The 22,671-nt window shown below is 31.9% G+C and overlaps 1 protein-coding gene and 1 long non-coding RNA gene across 15 annotated transcripts in view; one reads left to right on the forward strand and one right to left on the reverse strand.

Annotated features, from left to right (window-relative positions):
* Positions 1 to 22,671, reverse strand: part of LOC108610986 (early estrogen-induced gene 1 protein) — a 53,456-nt gene that overhangs the window by 20,858 nt on the left and 9,927 nt on the right. The gene's annotated exons all lie outside the window — the stretch shown is intronic.
* LOC149269864 (uncharacterized) lies at positions 215 to 3,108 on the forward strand. Its single transcript, XR_016269373.1, has 2 exons — positions 215 to 350; positions 1,931 to 3,108. It is a non-coding gene; the product is annotated as an uncharacterized LOC149269864 (long non-coding RNA).

The raw sequence follows: 22,671 nt of genomic DNA on the forward strand, positions 1-22,671 counted from the left end.
CGTTTATGCCGCCCCCGGGGGCATATAGCAACAAGAACAACAACTATTTCAACTTATCAAGCAAGCGGCGACGTCGACTGTGACGCTGGCGTTGACGCCGACAGCGCTGACAGGCAACACCAAGAGAACAACAACTACGGCAACTAAAATGAAAGTGTTTCACTGTCAAATGTCAGACGCAACTTTTTTATATTTATTTTTTTTTTTGTGCGATAAACGACATTATTTCTGGAGAGAAAACATAGAAACGGACGCGAAAATGTGTGATGACATCATTCATATATGGGAAAACCAAGGAAAGCAAGTGGAAATGCGTTGAAAACCAATTCAGAAAAATTATTGGCAAACGAGTAAATGAAGTGAATGAACAAGTGGAAAAGCTTTGCGCATTGTATTTATAGAAAAATCCTAATTATATAACAGTCACATTGAAATTAATTGAGAAGTGCTTCTAATGATGACTAATTGATAATTATTAAATGTTTGCTTTCTAAGTATACGTACATATATACAAATGGTCAAATTTTACATATTTTATACACTTTTAGTTTTAAAAATTTGTTAATACTTTTTTATTTACATATAGTATATGTTTATTGTATATATATATATTTTTTTTTAATATTCTTATATTTTTTATGCAAATTTCCATTTTATATGTATTTTAATTAATTTATTCATGATTTTTAAGTTATAATTTTCAGTTACAGTTATTAACATATTAAATATTTCTGTTATAAGTATTGCAATATTCTTTTTTGGAAATTCAAAGCGATATTCAAATGGATTAGATTACTAATAATAAACAATATATTAATAATCGTTTTAATGTAAACAGAATATTCGCACAGTTAATCTTGAATAGCCACTAATGCTTCATTTATTTCCATATCATTTTCTCAATGATAGAAAAGATTTCGTTGTGAAATATACTTTATAAAATAAACAATGATATGCTTTGTGAGGCTATAATATTTAGAATTGGCGATGAGCTAAGCGCCATCGAGAGAGAGAGAGAGAATCTTGTTAGACATTGTTTAGCGAGTACTACCAACATCATCTACTTACAAAATTCCCCCGTCTATGCCACAAACAATATAATCGATAAGCATTTGGTTTTATGGCATACTAATCAAAATAAATAAACACGACGCGAAATCGCGCAGTTGCTGATGTGAAAATTACAACAATTTGCAATCAGCTAAGGCAACAGCTATACATATAGTATATATAAATGTGTGTACATCGGATGGATGTGCCGTTAACCACAGATAGGCAGATAGTCGGACAAGTAGATAAACAATACCAGACAGAGATTGCCACACGTCAGACAACGTCATCATCAAAGTTGTCAACGTCAGACGTTAAATTTATGCTATTTGCCAGATTTATGACGTGGCTCCCACTAGGCCCACACAACACAGCTGCAAACGTAATTTCGATTGCTAAATTGAAAAAGGGAGTAACCAAAATATGGAATACCAATTCGATACGTTTGAGAATAGACATATTTATCGAACCGAGTTTGATCTTGGTTATTTACTGGAAAGGACAAGGACAATCTAAAAATCGATGCATGACAATCCAAATGAACATTTCTCATGCTAATGGATAATTTGTGTTACGTTTCCTTAAAATTGATTTGAATTTTACAGGGTATAAAGGATAATGGGTATTTAGGGTTGAGTTGGCGGAATAGACGTTAAGAGATCAATTTGAAATAATATTTGATTTTCCATCTGTATATTTTATTTTATTGTTCTGTGTTTAAACTTAATAGAACTACTTTATGATTTTTGTCTCTCTATGAGTCACATTTATTAAAATCTCAGATAGCAAAACTTCTATGCTTGAATGCGATTTTCATTATATGTATGTATATTTACATTTTCTATAATATAAAAACTTTAAGTCTCCACCTTTGTTACAGGGTATACTAAGGATGCACTCTACAAAAACATTACCGTCTCTTTATGTTCTTATTATGGCATGCTTACTTGGCACAGTGACACAGACCATTTGTAACTTGGCATTGTGCCAAATATCGCAAGGCATGAAAGCGACAACAAAAACAATGCTCAAAAAACCCCAAAAAAAAAGAAAAACAAAAACACCTGCAGTGAATGAATATCATGTAAGAAATTAATGCAATTTACAGAGCTGGCTAATTGTAAACGTCAAGTGACTAAGCCTTAAATACAACAACAAACAAAGAAAGAGACTAAAAATGACTAAATAAATGTGTTAAGTAGTCTAAGGCCATAAACAAATCTGGTGCGCATTTTCATTACTTTTCATACGCAACGTTGACGCCGACGCTGACGCAATGCCACGACCTACCCCCAAAGACGTCCTCTTAGCAAACAGTGTGTGTACCGACAGGCAACTGACGGCTTCCGTTGACCCTGGTCAATAAACTAGTGAGGCAAATGGGTAGCTGCAAGTAAATATCATAAACGCGAATATGTGTCAATAATGAGTGCGAGAGGCGCATCGAATGAAAAACACGAGACACTCATTAAAAACCAAACAAGACAAGTTGAAAGCAAAAAATCCATGGCAAACGTTTGCATTACACTCGTTCACGGTACTAAAAACTATGGAAAATTTATTATCAATTTTATTTTATTAATTTTAGAAAAAAATAAAAAAATAAACGGTTTCCCTGTGGCGGTAGTTAACAGAAGATAGAATTTATATGGTCTATTGGCGGAGGTAGTCATGGCGGAGGTATTGAAACAAATGTAAAGCATCGGCATACCAATAGGCCTTGCAAAATAATTGCTATGGGTAAAACAAATTTTTCCATATATGAAATAATAAATTCTCATAATAAATTCATAAATACGACAAAAATCTGTATATTGAATTGGTTAACCAATTAGAACACAAAAACCAATATACTCTATTCGACATGACGAAAGAGTATCAAAACACAATGCCTGTTCATAAGAGATACTCAAACGAAGGCAGCTCGCAGTAGTTTTGATATAGATCCTTTATCTATTGTCTGCCTTGATTAATGACGCATAATAAACTTGTCTTGTTTAGTTCTAATGGATGTGTTTTTTGGCCAAAAAGGGAAACCATTAAAGGGGTGGAACAAAGCATCAACTAACAAATAAATAATGTCCAGCAAAAGCAAACAGAATGTAAATGGCGTTTTAGGACAAAGCAAATGATAAACAAGCGACAATGTAATAAGAAAATATTTGAATTCAGTAATAGAAACTGTTGGAAAATCTTTAGTTATTATATCATACTTGATTATGTATATATGCTTAAAATGTTATTACATCGCATTATAAATTTACAGCAAGCTGATAGAATTTGCACTGATAATCAAATTTAAATGAACTTTAACATTCGCTTAAAATTTATATTTTTTTTTTTTAGAATAAAAAGTTTATGTATATGTTGATTCCTTTGTTGTAATGTTCATTTGTTAGTTAAACCTCTAAAAGGCCAGCCCTTTGTACTCAGCGCTCGATAAAGCTGTACGGATTATTTAACTTGAATCGCGGAAATTGCAACACAGAAAATATATGAATATACATTCATTTATAAATAATATATATAGATATATATTATTGATAGCAAAAGTTGAGCGTACTCAATATTTTGTTGACATTATATGAATTAAATGTGGGGAAATGTATGAACTTTAGATTCTGCAGCTTTGTTTACATTTCTCGCTGATAAGTTAGTTGCTTGCCCCCACAACACAGTCAACACAATCCATTCAGTATGGGAGGTATTAGGCTGATAAGCGTACGGCTTTTTGTTTATACGGGCTCAATTGTAATCGCCAGTGGCATAATGAAAGTGTACCGAGCAGGTTTTCTGTCAGGTTATCAGCATTTTGCGTGCTCCAAGCGAATATTAAAATAAATAGTATGCTTGTGGGGGCGATAAGTGATTGATTAATTATTAGTTGTTTTTTTTTTTTTATTTTATTTTTTTTTTTTTTCAAAAACAGACACAACGACATTGAGGTTCAAGTTGAAAATCAGCTAAGTACTATCAAGCCACTCCGTTTAAATGTTATCTATGTGACATAATGAAGGCCTACACGCAAAACTAAATGTAAGTTTGCTCTAGGCCCAAACAGAACTAATCGATATATATTGATAAGCAACAGGCATGTTCGAGGCCTCATTATCTCCCTGGCTGTCCTGCTGTTAAATGTTGACTACTTAGTTGAATAAATTAACATAAATATAATTTCTAGTCTTTAGCCATATGTTTGCATTTCCAAGAATTCAATGTTTATATGCAATTTCTAATAATTCTACTTTCATAAGCTTAAAATAAATGTAAAATATTTGCAATATATTTTAAATAAATAGTTAGTTAACTTATCTCTTGTTTGAGTTTTTAGCTTCAAGTTATTATTATGTAAATATACCCTCCCACAATTGCGTTAACTTAAAGCAAACATTTCTCCACTGAAATTACGTTATATATTATTAATAAACATTGACGCTGACATCGAAGCCAACTGCTGCTGTTGCTCCTATAATTGCCCATTGTCCTGGGCTAAATAAAGAATGCATATTGCGTGACCGAGTGGGCGCGCTGTGGGTCTCTGAGAGCTGAAGTGTGGGCGGGCGAGCTGTGGTTTAATTGCGGCGACATTTTGAAAATTTTCATTGTTGAGCGTAGAACGCCCACAAGCGAGTGTGCCCAGAGAGCTAACAATAACTGTAAACTGAACACGCAATGCCAGCACAAGCACATATGTATGTAAATGTGCTTCTGTGTGTGCCTGTGTGGGTGAAGAAAATCGATAAGTTTATCGAAGTAGAATTAGATAAAGTTAAGCGCTGAGCTGAAGCGACTGCAAATCTGAAATTAAAAACGTAATTTCCGCCTGAGATTACGCCCAAAAAGGTCGCACATACATGTAGATACAGCTGAGCTCACACCGAGGTTGCACAAGCATCCGCCCCGAGAGCCGGGAGACGCGCTCAATCGGCTGACCAATGCCTCGCATACATGCAACAAATTATAATTTCAAATCTTGATGGGGTATGAGGTGAGCATTAGGTTGTGAACAGACTCTTGGGGTAGTTTGTAGGATTTTCTTTTCAAACTGTCATGGAGGGCTTTAATATCACTTTGTGTATACCCATTGAAAAGGGTACATGGAGTATATCGATCACTTTAATATTATATAAATGTGTTTATATTGAAGGCCATTGACTTGATGATAGACTAATAAAAATGGCAATCATTATGAATGATTGAATATGAATTTGTTATTATATTGACTACTATAAAAATGTTAATCTAAATGCCGATGCAAATAATAATAATAATGATTAATCATGATGATAAAATTCACAATAATAAAATACCAAATCTATAGGAAGTCTATGACAATTAATGTATGCTATAATTAATATTATATGATAATTTCGATTATAATAATGAATATTCTGTTAACCATAAACAATAACAGCTCATTTCAACGCAGAGTCTGTTCTCAACTGTAGCTCAACTGAATAGCAGGGTATTTGTTAGTCGACTAACTCTCTATTAAAGCACTCTTGCAAGTTTTCGTTATTGTCTCGCTGTTGTCGTGTGTACGTGACATGAAATATAAATTGCTTTCCCGTCTTTTTTCTCATTTTTATTTTTTTATTTTTCACTGCTTTTTATTTGTTTCAGTTCGTTTTTTTTTTTTACTTTTGATTTTCATTTCGATTGCAGTTGAAAAACGCGCAGGCACGTCTGCAATTTAATGCGCTCTGCTTGTGCGCTTCGTCTGAGCCATTTGTTGACTCTGTGCTCCTTCTCGAGCAATCCGTTCAATGGTCATAAATTGTGAAATAAAAGTTGCCTGGGGTGTAAAGGATTGCGACATGTATGTAAATACCTGTAGAGTGTGTTTTGTGTTTTCTTTTTTTTTTATTTTTTTGGAAAATGGGTGTAAAGAATAAATAGCTCAAAATTGACGATGAGGAAAATGTGGAACTGTAGAGAATTTTCTCACTGTTAGAGTTAAAAGGATGATTTCAACAGGTTTTCCCTTTCGCTGCCTCTTATACCCTCATCATAATTTAAAGGGTATTCAATTCGCTTTAGCTCTCGCTTCAACTCTTCACACTTTATCTAATTTCACAAGAACCCTACGTTTTAACTAATTGATTTTTGAGTGCACACTGTGCCATAAATTCAATTTAGATACTGTCAAAACAGGCACAAACATATTTCTGCAGACACACGCCTTTAGCACCTATAGATATTAGTAACAAAATGGAAAAAAAAGAAACATTATAGATTGTTTGCTGAATCATTATTATGAGTCTATGATAGCAACACTCTGGGCGCTATCGATTAGATTTGGCTGAAACGCAACAGCCAAATCATGCACAGCGAAATCAAAAGGAGAAAAGCTTTAAAATCAAACTGAATCATGCTCTAACTATAGTACTTTGGCCGATTACAGTAGTCTCATAAAGATCTGCGTATCTCTATATAATAAACAACAATTTCCATGTTGAGAACTATAGGGGGAATGCATATAGTTAGTCATCGTGACTATTTTAGATTATTTAGCATATGAAAGACTTAAGACAATTAAATGGATATTATAAAAATTTAAGAGGTATCTACAGAAACAGTAGAGAGATGGAATTATAAATTAGGGCAGATCTAGGAAATTGTATAAAGATGTGATGCTATATACCTATAGTTGATTCTGGTATAAATGATCATCATAATAATATAATATATAATCAAATATTAGTAGTATTTCCGTTTCTCGAGTCTTAAAGTATTTATTGGTATTATTATTATCAGTTGAATTCAGTCATAATACTTAAGATTTGAACAATTTCTAGTTATTTTCCTGCCAGTCGTAAATTTTATACGTTCAAATATTTTTCTAATAGATACAATCAATAATATCCGCTATATAAATGTTCTAAACAATTTAGTCTATTATTTTAGCGTAGTTTTCGCTTTAATGGTATCTTATCTCAGAGCTACTACTACGGAATTTGCAATACTTCTGAGGGTATTTACAATCTATACTATTCTTATATTTATATCATATCATATTGATGCCATTAAATTCCTGAGATATTACTGTGAAAAACACTCAGCTTAATTTACGCTGTCTTCTTTTCTTTGTTTAGGTTTTTTTTCGAGTTCATGGGAATTTCCATGCCCCCCGTTGTGGCATTTTCCAGGCTGGCGCAAAAAAATTGTAAATATTGCAATTATTTATGCGATATTTCGCTTTTCATACGTATATGTTAGCCATGTGAAGAGTCGAGTTGGTTTTTCCTTCTCCATCTCTCTCTCTCTCTCTTTGGCTTATTTTTCCAATGATTCAATCGTGCGGCGGTAAATGTCAGAAATTCTTACGCTCGGCATGCGGAAACGTGTCGGGGCGACCGCGTCGTATACGCAATATATGTATAGATGATATATGTATATATTTGGGTCAGCATGCAAATAGATCACCCACAAAGACAGCGATAGCGAAATATCGAGAGATTCGCATTTTCTTTTTTGCTCTGCCATCTTTTTTTTTTTTTTTTTTTTTTTTTTTTAAATATGAAATTTTATGCGCATTCCATGGCCGTCAGCTGTGCAAAGCAAAACAAATTATTATTTGTATGCTTCATAATATAATTACCGAAAAGTAGGTATATATATATTTGTTTGTTGTTTCTTTAACGAGTGCGACTAGTTAATTAACAGATGGTACACCAAGCATGAAGAACAAGACAATTTGCCAACAACAAGAGTGTCTCAAGTGTAACCGCATTATGAAAATATGTTTTTGTTTTTGGTAAAAGTATATGAAATGGGAAGGAAATAAACAATTATATTTAAGCTTAATTTCTGGTGAAATTTTACTACTTACTTACTAATATACGATGATTGATGAATTTATAGAGACAGAGATTGCTTAGCAATTAATAATAACTTATAAGTTATTCTCTAATAGAGACTTTCTCTTAGTTTATATTACAATTACGATATTAGGTATAGAAATTGCCATACTTCCTTACGTCCATTAAGGACACTTAAAAAAAAAAACCCATCATACCCCACGCACACACTTTCGATGGGTATAACAAACCAACTTTCATGATAAAAAAGTAACTGCCGACTGCTAAAGATACGACTCGGTACAAATGAGGTTTGTGTAAATACTTCTACTTAATATTAATTAGCTTGACTGACTCATATCTGATATTGTGTGCGTATGTGTATGTGTAGTTCGTGCTTTGGCTAATTTTTGCGCAGAAAAAACATTCCGAAAGAGGCGTAAGGTGTGCTGTGGGCAATATAATGAATGTCTTGTCAATGTGATGCGTCATGGGCGAGGCCCCACCCGCCCACAAGTATTGCACAAAATTTGGCACTTCTCGAAAGCCAGTGCAAACATATATAATTCGGCTTTATTGATTTTCGGTGCAAATATTATGTCTTTGTGAAGTTCATTAGCCAGGAAAATGCCAATAAAACACATTTCGAAACAATTTGGAAGAGAAGATAAGGAAAATTTATCACAATTCTCTGATCAGAAAATCAATAAAAATATATGCATATAAAAAAAATTTGATAAAAATAAAAAAAAAATTAAATTAAAAAAAGAAAGAGAAACTCCAAAACAATTCTTTATAAGCCACAATTAAATATCATAATGAGAAAAATGTTGATAAAGCAATCAAACTATGTATTGATTGTACACACAAGGCCGAACTTGAATTATTGCTAATTCGATTTGGTATTTAAAGCAATTGCTTTTATTTTATTTTATATTTTTATTTTTCATTCAAATTTGTTATTTTCAGCACATTTCAGTAAAATATAAACAGAAATGTAAATTGAATCGAGTTTATTCGATTTCATATTCGTAGTAAAGGCTTCCAATTAGTTCGAAATACTCTGAAAAACGTTAGCGCCAACACTTAAATGCCAGTGCATGCATGCACAGTTGTTATGCAGAGCGTCAAATAGCGATAAAAAGTATTAATAAATAAAAAAAGAGAAAAAAACTAACAAGAGTTCCACACAATCAAATAACAAACAAAAGCCCCCAAAAGGCCTTGAACGACCTTGGGGGCTGGAGAGGAAATGAGCGATAAAGAGCAACGCGACGGAAACTAGTTGCTGTGTGCGCTATTTCATATGCAAAGGGGCATATTGGGGGCATTTGTGATATATATAAAACATGTCCAGTCTAGTTTGCTTCTTTCTTCTTTCTCATAAGGCAATCTGGTTGGGTACGTTGAGTAACAACAGATCCAGTTGAATTTGTGATTATACTAGCTGGATTATGCGCTGGTCTTTAGCAGGCTTTAAAATTTCAGATCATACTTTACATCATGAACGTGTATCACACAGTTAGGCTGACCTTATCAAAACATTTACACTGGCTTAGTGATGAAATGCGAGACTTACGCCAAGCAGAGACACATAGCAAGAGAACGGCTTAGTCAAGATGCTTACCTGCAATGAGAGGAAAATTGAAAAACAAAACTTTAATAATTGTTATTAAAATACATTAAGAGCTTAAACTACAAGTGAACTGATGTGACAATGTTTTAATTGTGGCAGGTGAAGTGGCGACCGCAGCTGGTTCACGCACACACACAGCCACAGTCACGAATGCCATGGCCACAAAAAGGGGGACAGGTAGGCGGCCCAGTCAGGTAGGTCTGAAGGTGTGTGTGCTTAAGTGTCGTTATGGTGTGCGTAAGTAAATATATTTGTCTTGCCTACGTACAAGTGCAACAACAACAACAACAACAAGAACAACAACAACAACAACTGCAACAGACAGTAGCAATTGCTGTAATGCATTTAGCTTGTGAGCACATAAATTGTACTCGAATTGCCTTTGTTGTCGCTCGCAACGTGTTGCAAACGCGCATCAAGCGAAATTGCTGCACTTGTGACTGCAACAGCAACAGCGACAGCAACTGCATTTCTGTCAGTGTATCTGCGAGTGCAAACAAAGCGAGGAGCGTAAATTTATGGGCCATGGGCTTTTTGATGGGTTCGTCGATCTTTCGGCATATGTGAATATAAATTGATAGCGACAGTGATAAATAATGATATATATGCATATATGCCAAATATATTTATTCTATATTTGAAAAGATCACTAAATAATATATTTTACATATATATGTATGTATTTGATCTAGATAATTAGTTGTTAGATGTCATAAATGGATGTCTACATCAATATATCTATCTATATCTATTATATCTCTATATGTATCTATAACTATCTCTATCTCTATCCATATCTCTTTGTCTATCTGTACCTCTATCTCTATCTCTATTTCTATCTCTATCTCTATCTCTATCCATATCTCTTTGTCTATCTCTACCTCTATCTCTATCTCTTGCTTTTTTGCTTAATTATACAATTGTTCACTTATATGACTAAATGGAAGCTGCTGATAGTGCAGAATATAAAAGAGGATATTCTACACATTTGATTATTCTTTTTCGGTTCAAAAGCCTCATTTAATACTTATGTATCTACTCCTTCACTCTATCAGCTCACTCCTAAAATTCACAAATTCTCAGCACTCCCAAGTTAAGGAACTGTTAAATGGATACTTTGACCTATAAACCCTTAAGCTTCCTCCAGTATACTTAGCATATGAGTCAGTCTTAATTAGTTGCTAAATGAGTCCCGTTAATGTAAATAGCAGGAGTGCTCTATTATAATTAAAGCGCTGACCGCAAAACGACCAACAACAACAAAAAGCAATATAAGTTAACTACATATGGTAAATATATTGCAAATAGTTCACACGTCTAGACAAATAAAAGAAATAAAAAAAAAAAAATTCCGCCAAAAACGTGCACAATCACGCAAAAAAAAGCAGAAGAAAACAAAGAAAATGAAATGAACGCATAATACGCTAATTAAACAACAAAAAGAAAAGGCTCAAGATGAAATTCGAAACAAAAAAATGCATACATTTCTGTACATATGAAAATGAAAAGCCTAAGCAATTATTTGGTTAATTTATTATTTATAAGTGAATTGTGCCAATGTAGCACTATAAAATGATAATTTTTTCTTTTTTTTTTCATGTTAGCACACGTCAATTATCTAGGGCTTGCTACATATGCATGCGCTCGCATATATTGCAAAAAAAGAAAAACATTAAAAATAATTAAAAAAATAATATTTACAAAAAAGCATCAACAACTCCCCAGTTGCTGGAGAAATTAAATGAAAATGAAATGTGCCATCAGCACGCGAAGTTTTTAGCTGCGTGTTGAATTTTTAATACTTTTGCTTTCATGTAAAACGCTTCGCAAAACCTATTCAAAAACTAACCCCAAACTACCAACTGTGTAAATAATTTGTTTCACAAAGAGAAAAAAAAGAAGAAAAAAACAAAATCATTTATCTTGTCGTGTGCAATTTTCTATTTTATAGTACCGAGAGGCCAATAATAAAAAATAACACCAAAATTCAGTATATGTTTTTTTTTTAAGCAATGTTTTGGTGTTATCCTGTAGTTATGCAAATTTAGTATTTGTAGTATTTAGCTCCAGTTCTTCTAGATCCTAAAACTCCAATATCAAGTAACTATTATAAGAACAAATAAACCAAGGCAAAGCTGTCTTCGAATATTTGTTAAGGCGCCCAGGTGAATAAATATTCTGGAGCATGTGTAAGCAGTCATGAATAAACGAAACACACAAGTGGAACGGAGCCATATAAATCATTCAAAGAATTTATAGAGCTGGTAATATACACACTTGTATACATATATATATATATATATATATATATATATATATATATATATATATATATATATATATATATATATATATATATATATATATATATATATAGCGGCTGTGCGGGATACAAATAGTCAGCTGTCAGCTACGTTGATGATGAAGTCATTTGCACTGACGTTCAATGACTCGAGCTGAGTGTGAATCGAATATATATATTTATATATTGTATATATAAATGCATATATGCATAACTAAACTGACTTCTTGCCTTATGTTTGATTCTCTTTTTACTGTCAGCCATTTTAGCAACTTGTGCACATATTTGGCAAAAAGAAAACAGCAAATCAAATACAATTTGTATTTATTGGAAATTTACGCTTTGTTTGATTTCAAGAAACATGTTTCTAAATTATGAATTATTATCATTTGCATTTTCGGCTGGCATTTAAAAAACTCATAAATTGAATGCACATCAAATGGAATTTTCTTTGTTCAAAATCAATTCAGTGGAAAAATCAGCGAACGAAAAACATTTTCCTTTTGAACAGTTCTCCATATTGTTTTCCTCCAAAATCACATTAAAAATTTAATGAACAATTCGTAATACCTGAAATTTATTACATTTATAATTGTTTAAGGCCTCAAAATGTTTATTTAATTAACAGCTTTTGATTTTGGCAAGTCGATTATGCTTGTAAACAAGTCGAATGCAATGTGGAGTGAATACAAACATATTCTTAATTTTTTTTAACAAATAAAATTTATATTTTAAATCTGAAATATGTTCATATTTATTTCCTAGTGAACTTAATTATGCATATTTTTGGTATTTGTTGAAGTGCTTCAACTATATTTATTTAGCATCAAGAGCAGCTGATGATTTTTTTTCGCCCTCTATAACTCGAGCACCCTTCAAATGTGTCAAAGCTACAAAAATGTTGTGCGTGATTCGTCTGGCTTCAAGTGCAACAATTAAAATATGATCAAAAACACAATTGTGTATAAATGGAGAGTGAAAAAAAAAACCGAATCAACAACACCAAACAAAACCTCGACAACCAATGATTAAATAATAATTATTTTAAAATAAAAAAAAACCACAACTTTTTTAGCATCAAATACTTGAATGGAGTGAACACGGTAGCTGACTACTATATATATAATATAATACATATAATGTATATAATTGTTAGCTATGGAGTGATTCATTGACTAGCGGTTTCAGTTGAAAGCTGATTTTTTGTTATCTAGAATAACTATAAAAACAAAACCAAATTTTAAATATTAAACTCTGAAAGCAACTCAGCTTGTATATAAAGGGCATATATGCCCTTTACAGTTATAACTTTATCAGTTAGCTGGAAACCAAATACTACATTATAAAACACGCGCGACCTGGGTCTCGTAATAATTTATATAAATTGCATATACATCTAAATATGTGTAAATATATACATAGTATACGACAGACTTATGCAATATATACAAACACAAGCTAAATAAGACTGAGTTTCAAGCACGGCAACAGCTTGGCAACGCGATAAATTCTAATTGCGACACGAGTCAGCCTCGAGCTACAGTTGTTTGCTTGCCTTCAATGGCACACATGGCGTATGCTTAATCTCGGCTCGTGTCCAGGCAAATTGAAGCTGCCGCAGCAGACTAGCTAGACTAGCCGGCTCTATGGGTGGCTTTCTGAGCCAAATTATTCACATACATAGCATTTATATAGTATAGCACATATATGACATAACCAGTTACAGTCTGTTGTCAATCAATTTGCTGTTGTATTTCGCAATAGATATTTTTTTTTGTTCGCCTTAATTTTGTTTTTCTTTTCTATTTTGTAATTGAAGCAAACACATGCATAAAAGAGCTGAAATTTAGTTATATCAAGCGATGCGTCTTAAATGATTTTGATTGGCTTGTTGTGGGCGATTGTAAGTATGTCAAGATTTGGCATAAATCAAGTGGAAAACGCTGGCTGACGGGTTTCTATCCATTACATAGGGTTTTATATTAATGACTTTTCGGGTTGCTTTATTTTTTTTGTAGTTTTGTAACTTTTTTGTTTTGCTATTTAGCCAAACGCCCAGAAATTAGACTAAAAGCCCCTAGCGACTCGCTTAAGCCCTCGGGTCGGTAGTATTTGTGTTTTGTTTTTGGGATTTTATTACATTCGAAAGTTGCGTTTGTTTCTTAGGTAATTTGGTAACAATTTTAAAATTGGGCTTAGTGAATTTCTAAGAGTAGACAAAAGTTTTAGGAATGTACAGAAAAAAAATTATTATTTTGTAAAATTATGGAATTGACAAAAATGTGGGAAAAATATATGTAATATATTTGTTTCATGGAATTTTAATATGTAATTGATAATTGAAAAATTGATAATTAAAAATATTAATGTAGATTTTTTATATAAATACATTTTTTCTCATTAATTTCTAATTATTACATCCTCATAATAATAAAGAAAAGCTTTGAAAATGAATTTTTAATTTATTACGGCATTTAAATTTATATGTTTATTATATGTATGTATATTACTTGACGTACTTGGCAATTGGCAAATTACTTAAATGAGTTTATGAACTTTTTAATTTAACTCATAATTTAAAAGTAAGAAAGATAAGTTTAAGTGTGGTTTCTAATTTGTGTATAAGAAATACAGCATATGAATAATCTAATATAAAACCTTGTAGTATATAATTTTTTGTGAATATTTATTTATTCTCCTTTTCAAATAACATTTTAAAAATTAATAAGTTAGTTATATAATTCAAATTTCTTCTGACTACAAATCTATTGTTTAAGAAATAAAGTTGGTGTTGATTAAATGCTTGCAGATGTGATACTGTAGTGAAGTATACATTACAGAAATAATTATAAGAATGATAAGTTATTATCGAAGACCTCTTCCAAGGCCGTACGTAATCTTCTTTATGGCTGCTTTTCTTTTACTATACTTATACCCATTGTCAGCACCAATTAATGATTGAAATCAAAAGATTAAACATTGACAAGTTACTTATCATGAGCAGCACTCGTATAATGAGTGCCGTCAAACCAACTGACAAATTTTATCAACAAATTTTCGTATTTATGACGCTGTCTACGACTTGCACTTGAACGAGCTAACGAATGACCACAGAAACGAAAATAAATAATGTAAAAATAGATAACACAAAAAAAAAAGAAAAAAGAGAGAAAAAACGCGGCAACACAAAGTAGATTGTACGAACAGGTAAGCAACAAATTATGAAGACGTAATGCAAGGCACCTTGATAATGAACGATAATGAATATATTACATGGCCCATGGTCATGAAGTTGCTTAAAAAACTTAAGTACTAGAAATTTCAGCTGAACAGTTGGACATGATTGATGCACAAAGAAATGATGTATATAATATATAAAAAAAAAAGATAATGGGCTGTGGAAGTGTCGCGGAAGTCGTGCAGTGCTACTTTACCAAGTTATTGAACTTTGCTTTAAAAATTAACAGTCAGTCGAGCTAATTTTGTGCTCGTCGAAACAAGCGAAATATATATGTATATATAAATATATATAAAGTATATACATACATATATTTCAACTAAATATAAAGTTGACGTGCAATAAACAAATATTCATGGGCAACTGTGCAAACAGCTGAGAGACGCTTTAACGAACGTGGATATACAAGACAAACAATAAAAGTTAAGATATAAACATTGTAGAGGGTACACTCGAGATTCCACGAAATGAATTTCAAGCATATACTTTATATGCCGTTCCAGCAGATCAAACAATACAAAAGATTTTAAGTTGACTTGAAACTTAAATTATATTGCTAACAAAATTAGCAGAATAACAAAATTAATAGCAAAGTCTGAATTATTTTTACTAAGCAGTTATTTGCAAACTGTTTTATTATAAAATTTTTACATAATATATATATATATTTTTTTTTTACAGTTCAAAAATCCATTTCAAAATAAATACTAAAAATTAATTTTAATCATTTATAATAAATAAATAAATAATAATATAGAAAATAAAGAAAACATACCAAAAACTATTTTGTTTTATTTATTTATTTTTTTTTTTAGCTTTAACTAAAAAATAATAATAAAATAGTACTTTTTAATTACACAAATAATTTTTACTTATTTTTTTAAATTTATTGTATTTCCATGTTTTTATTTTCAGGAATGTGAACTCAAAACCCAATTACTGCTACACTTATTAGCAAATTATTTTTCTTTTTGTTGCAAAAATGAAAATCTTGCACAATTCGCTGCCTCAACATATTATAGCTAAAAATATGGTGCAAAAAAAAGATTAAAAAAATTACCGTGTAAGCAAAAAAAAAAAAAAAAAAGTTCATAGCATTAGGTCAGCAAATATTTGCGATTACGCTTGATGAGACCATGAGTAATGAGACGGGGGCGGAGATTTTTCACAAATAAGGTTTGAACTAAAAAAAGCAATAAAATTGGTGCCAAGAGACAAAAACACAAACAACAAACTACAAAAGACAACAAATTTCAAAATACATTATTGGAAATATAATAAAAATAATAACAACGATAAAGAAATACAACAAAAGTAATATCATTGTCTGCTGTGTGCTGTGTATTGTGCGAAATGAACAATAGATTAGGGCGTCACAATTTGGTCCAAAGTTAATTTCGGTTGTCATTCACACAAGCAATGAACAAATTTGGAAAAATGAAATGAGGAAACAAAATTTTTATTTTTATTTATTGTTACAAAAAAAGTTGCTACATTAAGTGTGAAATGTTAAGGAAAGTAAACGAAGGTGTGGGAGTTGATGTTGAAAGAGAGAGAGAGAGAGAGAGAGAGAGAGAGAGAGAGAGAGAGAGAGAGAGAGAGAGAGAGAGAGAGTAAATTTGGATTTGGCAAAAATCATTAAGTAAAGTCGAATTTAGTATGACATTCATTTAATATCTATAATATAAATTGACTCTAGCACTAAAAGTTGATTGATTTAAATCGTTAATAAAACCCTTCAACGGAAAGAAATATCTTAAATGAAGATTTTCCCTCTAAATTTATTTGGTTAAAAGTTGATAGTTTGACTTATTGACTTATATTTCACACAAATAACGAATTGGAAAAACTAAAAACTGAAATAAAGCAAATATAAATAAAAAAATAAATATTAAAGTAAATGCAATTCTCAAAAATTAAAGTAAATTATTATTTAAGATTATTATTATTATTAAGAATGTGGCTGACGCCTACGTTACCTAGTCGATCTGTGTCCTATATACATGTAGTCTATATAGACTTGTTCTCTAGATCTACCACAATTAATAATCAAAGATTAAAGTTTGCAAACAATACCTACAAAGTTTATTTAACTTAAACTTGAAAACATCTTGTATAAAGATGAGCTCTATAATTCAGCATATATCTTAACCATCTGTCTACACTTTGGCATGCTCAAAATTTGAAAGCTATCGTTCAGCTTGCGTACAAATGAAAGTCAATCAAATCTGCCTCAATTCAACGAGCTCTTCATTCGCTCTTGTTTCGTTGCTGTCTCTTAATCTGAGCAAATTAATTGCCTTTTCTGTCAGTTTGACAATTGTCTCAAGTTGGGTTTTTATTGCATTTTATTTCATTTTTCATTTGTACTTCAACTTTCTATAATTTTCACTTCAAGAAACAGAAACAGAAGAAATCAAGTCACTGCCGACAGACAGACAGACAAAACTTGTTCTGTCTACAGATTTCGCTAATGAAAATGAAACCCACACAGTCTAAGGCAGAGATTCGACACACTCTGCCACTTAATAATGTGGCACGTGATTCGGGCAATTGGCGGAAAAATCATCGTAAATTTTAGAAACTCTGACATCATAATAAAATATATACAAAATATGGTAAGGGAACGAGCGCACGACAAAATTCGAAATTATATTTATGACAGACAGAGAAACGTAAAATTTTTGGATCGCCCTCTTAATTGCCTGAGTGTGTATGGACTCTGTGTTTAGTAAAAGTCAATAACAATTAAATACGCTGAAATTTTGAATTGCCTTGTAAACGGCACGGAACGCACGGAAGAACAAATATGTTCTATAAATGCCGTTTACTCAGTGACAAATCGTGTAGATGTATCGCAGTTAATATAGAATAGCTTGACTGTACACCGGTTCGTTGAGATGTAGAGATATATTATCGATAAAAATCAATGTTTGTGTATAAGCTAGAGATATGAATAGCCAGAAAAGCCCAAAACATATCTTCAAATATGAATATGTATTTTCAAAATATATATAAATAGAATCATTTTAAAATTTAACTCTACAACAGATCTGTATATTCCATCGGGGCATAAGCTTTCACAGTGCTTACAAATGGTTTTAGCTTCAGCAATGTGTGAAAGATGCTGATGCTGCTGTTATCAGCAGCAACTAAAATTCTGCCACTGATGAAATGGTGGAATGATAAAGCTATTAAAGACACGCTGTTTCTTATGTAATGAATATACATTAAGCAACATAAGTTTCAATTAATATATTTAGCAACATATATGTAAATAATGTAACAAGTTCCAATCAATGCTGCTTAATAGTCTTGTAACAAACTACAAAATCTGACAATTTGTGTTCACTTATGCTAATTATATTTGTATGTGTATATGTATGTATCTATATATATTTGAATGCCTGTAACCATGTAAAAACAACATTGAGTTGGGCTGACAGCTTGTTTTTGTTTTGTTTCTTGTTTGTTTAGCATATTAAAAGGCTGTCGTTCGGCATCGAGTTGAGTGAGGAAGGTAACTGAGCGAGTTGATTGGTTGACTAATAATTAATGTAAATACTTGTAAATTTGATGAGCATATTGCAATTTTAATAGCTGTGTGTGGGCGTTATATTGGCATTTAAGCTTAAGGCATTATATTATAATACAATAATTTGTTTCAAATTAACTAAGCAACAAACGAGTTCAAGCATTTCAAACCAGTTTGTTTGATTCCGCCGCTCAAAATTTATTATATACAAAGCTTTAAAGAATTGTTACACAAGAAGCATTTTGGATTTTATTTCTGTAACTAAATATAACTATTTTATGGTTTCAATTTGATGTTCTTAAGAAACATTGATAATTCAATGATAAAAAAGTTATAAGATAATTTTAAAAATATTTTTTAAATATATTTATATAAGTTAAACGACTAACTGACTTTATATATAATATAAAATATTCAACTCAATTTTCTATATTATATATATACATATATGTATTATTCTCTTTACACTTTCCCTGTCCTCAAGCGGCAAGGCAAAAAAAACTGACATAATAACAAATTATGGACATTTATGTGAAATGAAATGCGTGAATATAATTCATCCAACACTTTGGCTTCTCTATGGCCTGACAGAAATTTCTTGGCTCGAGGTGAAAGGTTGCGGGCGTCATAAACTTATCTATTTGCCAAGAAGTTGCCCCTCACTCTCCCTTAACTTTGGTGACTTAATTTCTGTAATTTTGTTGACATTTTTGTGCCAAAACTTTTTTGTTGATATCAGAAAGTTTATTATTTTTTTTTCTTGTCAACTTGTTTGATTAATTTGCCTAAGCAGGTTGCTATTGCTACTTTTGTTGTTGTTGTCCCCGTATTTGGTGCGTTGTTTATCATGTGGCTCGTGTGTGTAGCTTAATAACACAATCCCGAAACACTTGGCAATTTAATTTCATTTATTTGTATGCGAATTGCTGATGAAAGATGAGTTGTTTTTTTTTTTTTTTTTAATTTTTTTTATTGTGTTTTTATTCGCTTCTGTTTTTGGTTAGCGCAAGGTCAATTTTTGTAACTAATGGCTTTATTTACGCTGAGTATAAACATCCGTTTGAATTGCAAAGTTTATACAGCAGTTAAGCAATTCGAATTTCAAGAGAATATTTCCTTTGAAAGTCTACAGAAATTATATTAATTTCTTTAAGCAGCAAAGAACTTAACCGAAATCGGTTTTGATTGAATCAAAGCTGAAAAAGCCTTTGAACGCACATTTTTATAGAGTAATAAAATATCAGAAAGGTGTAATGATCTAATTTTTGTTTGTTCAGTATGAAAACAGAAACATAAATTTATTTTATATTTTGTTTTTTTTTTTTTTTTTTTTAATTTGGAAATCTATATTTGCTTTATTTCAGTTAGGTTATTTTTATTTTTGTAAATATATATTTTAAAACGTATTTTTTCATACTATATTGTAATTACATAAATGCTTATCAAAATGTATTTATATTTTTTATACGTTGCATAAAATTAGGTCTTAGATAAGTTTGTTGTATTTTATTTTATTTTTTTAATTAAATTTTATTTGATTATTCTTTTTTAACTCCTGTTAAATTTTGTGAATCTAATTAAAATTGCAACAAAAATTTTTCTCTTTCCATTAGATTAAAAAAAAAAAAAAAAATGTTTAATTGAATATGGTTTATTTTATTTTAATTTTGTATTTGACAAAGTTTAAACTTTTCGCCCACACACAATGATGAAACTTAAAGAACAACTGCGATTATTTCTTCAGAACTCGTGCATAATGAATATCGCTAAAAAGTGCTCCAACTTTTGATGAACAATCTGCGTTATATGTGGGTTTTCTATTATTCAACTCGATGCTGTTCCATTCTATTCTATTCTTAGCTCAGTTGCAAATAATTGCAATGAAAACGAACTATGCAAAATGTGCATAAATAAATAAAAACGCCCGCGCCCAATCGTACCTCACATAAGGTGAATAATAATGAACTGGAGATACTCTCTAAATAGGGAGTTGAGGGGTTTCGGACAGTTAAAAATCTCAGGTAAAGCTATAAATTTCTTTTTATTTTATATATATATTTATATATTCAAATAAAATAGTTTAAGCAAATAATGAGAATAATTGAAATCGTTGCAAGCAATTATCAAATATACATATTTGAAAATATGTTTATATATATTATGAACAACAACCATTAGATTAGTAAATAAATTTTTATTTAAAAAACAAGAAATTATATAAACAATACTTGTCAACCACTTCTAAACAAATTTAATGTTGAAAAATTAAATTCATCCTTAATTGTTAGCGAATTTTCATAATTAGATTTTATTCTAAATTACAGGGTATCTGCGCACTCATAATCCACCTCATAAAATTTCATTTGCTTAGTTTTGGATCTGTTTAGCGAGCGGCAACAACGAGCTGAAACGGGCTCATCAGCAAATGTTTTCCGGCTTTGGAAATAAGCCGCTGCCTCTGCCGCCGCAAGCGAGTTAAGCGCAAGCGGGTTAAGCGACACTAGACGCAAGTAGGGGTAGCCCCATTATTATTTTGGATCCGCTGGGCGTACAAACTGCGGAAGTGCTTTAATTTAAAAAAATTTGCCGATGGCGGGGCGACAAGTTGAGTTAAGTTTTTATTTTGTTAAATTTTTTTTTTTTGTTCCCACGTTAGACAATTGAAAAAAATTAAGGTGGTACGGCAGGGAGAGGTGGGGAGGGGGACAACAGCTGTCGAAACTGGGACGCAATTGCAACTGAAACAGTTGACGGCATTGAAGTTGGACGCACGCCCCAAGCCTGAAGGTGACTGCAACTGCAATTAGAGGCTAACTAAAAAAAAAAAAAAAATTAAAAAAAAACCCCACTTTCGGGTATTTCTCTCTCTCGCTCTGTCTGCGTCTCTCTGCTTCTTGCCACAGCTCTGCAATATTTACGTGCTTATTTGCCCCCCCTGAATCGACCTGTCCAGCATTTTAAATTTTTGTGCATTTTGGAGCGCTACTTTTTGGAAGTGGGAAAAAATGATTAAAGAATGTCGCCGGTTGTCGTCCGTAGTCTGTATTGCATACCAAATGGAAACCTTGGCCCTGACTTGGATTCGACGCGCTGCTTACAAAAGGAGGCATTGTTCAGGTTTCTCTGTGCGTTCGAGTTTTTGTTTTCGATTGGAGTTCATCATCTTGACATCTACGCATTAGAGTTAACATAATTTGTCACAAGGTCATTTCGAGCGTCTATTGAGTCTATATAAAGAATTAGACTTAGTGATTTTATTTTTATTGAAGGCAAGTGCAGAAAAGCAATAAGAACGCCTTAAATAAGATTTGAGTATAAATGGAAAATTTTCTTACACTTTATATAAATGTGATTTTTAGCTTGTAATACAGTTAGGTCTGCATTTAAAACTAGTTCACATTTAGGTAACCCATTTATAAGGTGTCTCACTCAACTATTACTACACAAATAATAACATGTTTAAAGAGACCATTCAAGCACAAGTTTCGTGACAACTGAAATCCCATGTGTAACCCAAATTGTCTGCTCGTTTATATAGTTTTTTTTCCTGAACCAAAAACTTGCTCAACTTAAGTCGCCAAAGCAAAACACATTCAACATTCGCTCTATTTTGCACCAACTTTTTTTTTTTTTTTGGCAATTTTTTATGCGACTTGCATGGCAATTGACTTGACACGCAACTGAGATACATATTTGTACTTTATTGAGTGAAGTCATTTTGCGCAGTGGAAGATCCTTAATCTCGGCATAAACTGTCAACCCAACTAATTAACAACAACTTTTTACGGCTCAAATCCGCATTGTCTCTCACAGTGGACGCCACCGCCGCTCTCAATTCATTGCGTATCTAATCAAAGTCCAAATGCGTTTAAATTGCAAAAAAAAACATCAAATAACTTTGGGTCCAAGTTAAGCTTCAGCTCGCAAACGAGTTGCGGATACTTGAGAGCTTCGAGTGCTTTGAGCGAGCGTGAAAAGTGATTGAATTACAGTAGCTATGCCCCCGAGCGGAGGTAAGAGAGGGACGGAGGCTCAGAGTGAATCTGTGCAGCTACGAAGACATCTTTCGCTTGGTCACTTAAGAATCGCAACAGGTTTTTCAGCTTAAAA

The sequence above is a fragment of the Drosophila arizonae genome, chromosome 3 (assembly GCF_054131065.1).
Source record: "Drosophila arizonae isolate 15081-1271.41 chromosome 3, UAZ_ARI_1.0, whole genome shotgun sequence".
Lineage (NCBI taxonomy): Eukaryota > Metazoa > Arthropoda > Insecta > Diptera > Drosophilidae > Drosophila > Drosophila arizonae.